This window comes from Penaeus chinensis, chromosome 37 (assembly GCF_019202785.1).
Source record: "Penaeus chinensis breed Huanghai No. 1 chromosome 37, ASM1920278v2, whole genome shotgun sequence".
NCBI lineage: Eukaryota > Metazoa > Arthropoda > Malacostraca > Decapoda > Penaeidae > Penaeus > Penaeus chinensis.
The window spans coordinates 29,403,570-29,408,569 of NC_061855.1; positions in this window are offsets into that span (position 1 = coordinate 29,403,570).

The following is a 5,000-nucleotide window of genomic DNA, read 5'->3' on the forward strand; positions in this document are numbered from 1 at the left end:
TGCAAATGGAATATTGTGAAGATTTGAAAGCTTTTGAGACTTGTTGCTGCAAATGCAAAAATTGTATTTAAATATAGAGGAACAGATTTAGAGGTTGATAGATAAGAGGTTTTGTGATCAGTTATTCCATTGGTCGTTATTTTCTTGTATTATATTGGCTTACGAATATTATGAGGATCAACATCCAACGGAGAATTATGTGTGCCATCTCGATTCTGAGGAAAAGATGATTTTTAGAAATTATTTTTTCTGTTTTGTTTTATTTAGATTTTTGTTTGCTTGACTGATTTGTTCAAAAAAAAATTACGGATTATATATGTCACTACAAAATCCTTTAATTTTATACTTCATGCATATCTCTTAATCAAATCATGTCATGAAATATCTTTTAAAAAATATATGTTCACACATACAAAAACACATGTATATATACATATACCTTTACATACATATGTACAAACATACACACACACATACACATACACGCACACGCATGCACACACGCACACGCATATATATATATATATATATATATATATATATATATGTGTGTGTGTGTGTGTGTGTGTGTGTGTGTGTGTGTGTGTGTGTGTGTGTGTGTATGTCTGTATATATATGTACAATATATATAATTTCAAATATGTTTGTATTGATATGCTTTACATGTGTGTGTGTGTGTGTGTACATATATAGATATATATACATATGTGGTAAAATGTATATAATTTCATATATAAATTTTATTTATATGTTTATATATACATCAACATATATACATGTTTATTTCTTTATCAAACAATGCATTAATCTTAATCAACACACACACACAGACACATGTATGTATGAATATGTGTGTATATATATATATATATATATATATATATATATATATATGTGTGTGTGTGTGTGTGTGTGTGTGATATATATATATATATATATATATATATATATATATATATATACATATATATATAAATATATATATATAAACGTATTCATTGTGAAAAATGTAGAAAAGGTGTAAAGGAGAATTTGATGTTTTTAACCGATTTCGAATATATCTTCGTCAGAAATACACGCATATATATACACATCCATACATCCATATATACATATATTTATGTGTGTGTGTGTGTGTGTGTGTGTGTGTGTGTGTGTGTGTGTGTGTATGTGTGTATGTTTGTGTGTGTGTATGATATATATAATATATATATATATATATATATATGTGTGTGTGTGTGTGTGTGTGTGTGTGTGTGTGTGTGTGTGTGTGTGTGTGTGTATTATACATACATACATGTATATATGTATATATACATATATAAAGATATATGTGTGTGTATATATATGTGTGTTTGTGTTTGTGTGTGTGTGGACGAGTGTGTGATTATATATATATATATATATATATATATATATATATATATATATATATATATACGTGCGTGTATGTTTGTGTATATATGTATATATATATATATATATATATATATATATATATATATATATATATATATATATATATATATATATACGTGCATGTGTGTTTGTGTATATATGTATATATATATATATATATATATATATATATATATATATATATATATATATATATATATACGTGCGTGTGTGTTTGTGTGTGTATATATATATATATATATATATATATATATATATATATATATATATATATATATATATATATATATAATTTCTGCTCACTTTCGTACTTATGAACTAGATGTGTATCGTAATAATACATTTATAGCCATTGCACTGGTTATGATGATAGATTATAAATCGATTGGTTTCATTCATAATCAGCGACAGTAAAACAGGAACTGGATCACTAAATACATCTTACCCGCGGTGATGATCAGAGTAGTGGAATCAACACTTTCATATCATCTGAAACAAGACACTTTTACAAAGATTTCTCTTATTACATTAAACTTTCCACCTGGCTTGCTGTAGTAGTGTCTCCACATGTCAGTTCTACCCAGTTCCAACGGTAGTGAACGAGTTTGTTTTTACCTGGGCTTTTTGATACGAGTTTATTTGGCTATAAACGAGTGTTTATTTGGCTGCCAGTAAGCTAAGGCGCAAAAGATGTTTTCTTTAGTTTCAAACACAATAATAATAATTGTCGTTTCAATGTTAAGGAAAGGAATAATCCAGTTTTCTTTACCCAATGATTTTCTGTATATATATTTGTTTATTGTAAAGTATTTACATAATTGTTTCTGGCTCCAATACTTTCACTGTAACACGCAAAGTCATATATTTTGACAAACAAATAACTACTTAACTCCTTCAAGCCTCGAGTGCAATTTGACACGAGAGAGTTCCTCGCACTACTGTGGGTAACAAGAGGACCCGATGAAGTGATAACGATCTCTAGCACTTGTTCATGGATGGTTCATTAATCACTAATGGCAGAGCTGATGACGTGTTGGCCTTGGATATGCGAAATATTATCTTTATTGCTATCCAGATTGTAAGAGGGAATAGATCAGTGCAGATGAAAATGAAAGGTTTGGCGTGCGTGTGCGTGTACATGCACGTGTGCGTGTGCGTGTGCGTGTGTGTGTGCGTGTGTGTGTGTGTGTGCGTGTGTGTGTGTGTGTGTGTGTGTGTGTGTGTGTGTGTGTGTGTGTGTGTGTGTGCCCGCATACCTCTGTTAATCTGTCTATATTATATATATATATGTATATATATATATTATGTATGTATTTATGTATACATATATACATATGAACATATTTGTGTGCGTGCATACCTATACATATGTATTCTTATACATTGTTTTTGTGTATTTTTTCATACACACGCTTAATCAAATGCACCGAGTCTCACAAATGATAGCTCGCACTGTAATGGACGGTGGGGGCATGAGACGATTAATCACTCTTCAAACAATTACAGTGGGATGATACATGGTTATTAATTCTGGATAACACAATGATCCGGGTCACTACCGCAATTGAGTCATGTCATCTATCTATATAGAACAAAGAGACAGATAAACCGAAAGACAGGAACAAAATGAGAGAAAAAGAGTATGAGAGAGAGATGACGTAAGTTGCCATCTGCACAAGTCAGACACAGATGCAGAAGCAAACACTTGCCAGGTGTCCATGTCGAACAGTAGAAACAGTTGTTGCATGTCTTGTTCTACGCAGGAGCACTGGCGGACAGAAAATTTTCATCACGCTTCTAAGTGTTCAAGAAGTAGAGAAGTAATTAGTTTGATCATTATGGAATGAAGAGTGTCATCCGGATTTCACTATCTACTGTATGGTGTGTGTGGATGATTCGGAGTAATATATGTTTTGAACTTGCGTATTTGTGCATATGTGTGTGTGTGTGTGTGTGTGTGTGTGTGTGTGTGTGTGTGTGTGTGTGTGTGTGTGTGTGTGTGTGTTTGTGTGTGTGTGCGTGCGTGTGTGCATGTGTGCGTGTGTGTATGATTATTCTCTTAATACGGGTGTAGTGATTGACAGAATAAACATATCCCTTTTCTTTATAGAACTCTGAATAAATCCCACAGTTTACATGTTCTATTTTGCACATTTCAGCGTCTGGCTTATTTCCCTTAAGATTGAGAGAGCATGAGGCAAGTTTCTTAATCATCATTACTCAGGGTTAATTTACGCCTCACATTGTGGTGGCTTCGTGCCACTGATGTGAGAGTGAGATTTATAACAATTCACATTTCAGGAGGAACATTCAGTATATTAAATTACTAATATCATTTCCTCTCCATGGTAGAATTCATTTGTCTCTCGTTTTGAACGGGAAGGAATAATCTGCAATCAACTCGCCACCGGGTAAATGTTTCCTAAAATACAGTCCAGTAGTTTGTTTTTTTCCTTTAATATATAATGCTATTAAATGTTATTTTGTGCATAAATATTGGCTGTTATTAACAATTTTATGAAATTATTAGGCCCATCAAAAATGTACAGAACCAGAATATTTAACCAGTTCTTGCCAATTATCTTCTACATACTGTAATTTTACGTTGCTGTCGTGTTTTTGGTATAATACAATATAACTGAATGTTGCACATAACCCTTTTTAGTAGAGCACCCAAAGTCCCAGCGCGCTGCAGTTTCTTCAACACGCGATAACTTGGCTCTCCGGAAAAGTATTGGCGGGTATGACGTAATGGTTTAGGCCTGCATCGCTAATGATATATTTATTTAAATAGAAATGTATGTGGCATATTAGAGAATGGAGATGATAAAGATAATCTGTGATCACAGTATAATATATAATTTTATTAAAGGTTTTTGTTACTCTTCCTGCTAGACCACATTAAATATGTTCCCTATTGGTTCAAGTATACTGCACTTCAAGTTTGCAGTCATATGTAATATATAAGAAAACAATTTTTGATAGGTTTACTATCAGTAATTTAAATAACCTAAAATTTACTATACTTGTATTGCATTCCATTGACAGATAATGAGTGTTTCTGTGCACCAGAATTATGTAATGCCCTTAACTGGTTCAGAAAGATCATGGTCTTGTGTTTCTTTACATTTAACATATATTGCATAGCTGAATATGAAATAAAATACCAGTCATGAAGTACCAACTAGCATCCCATTGATCTTAAAAGTTCACATGGCAGGTCATGTGAACATTCTACATTATATGCATTTGTAAACTTCTCGCGCAACACGAATCCCCACTTACGGGTTGCAACGACGTCTAACCCGTGCCAGTGGTAACCTAAAAAAAAAACACGATGCCCTTCTGTTGTGTGTGAGAAAGAGAACTGGCGTCGGGCTAAATATTTGCCCCCTGGTATCTATAAGGTTAATGCTTCTGTTGAATGTTACCATATCTTATAAATGGCATTTTCTCCTATCATACTTTGGGTGATTTTTGCTGAATTACCAATAACACTCCAATGGTAAAGGTAGCCTTGAATTGATAATCATAATATTTGAAAGTGCTTATTGCATATCTAGTAAGATGCTTACTTTCAC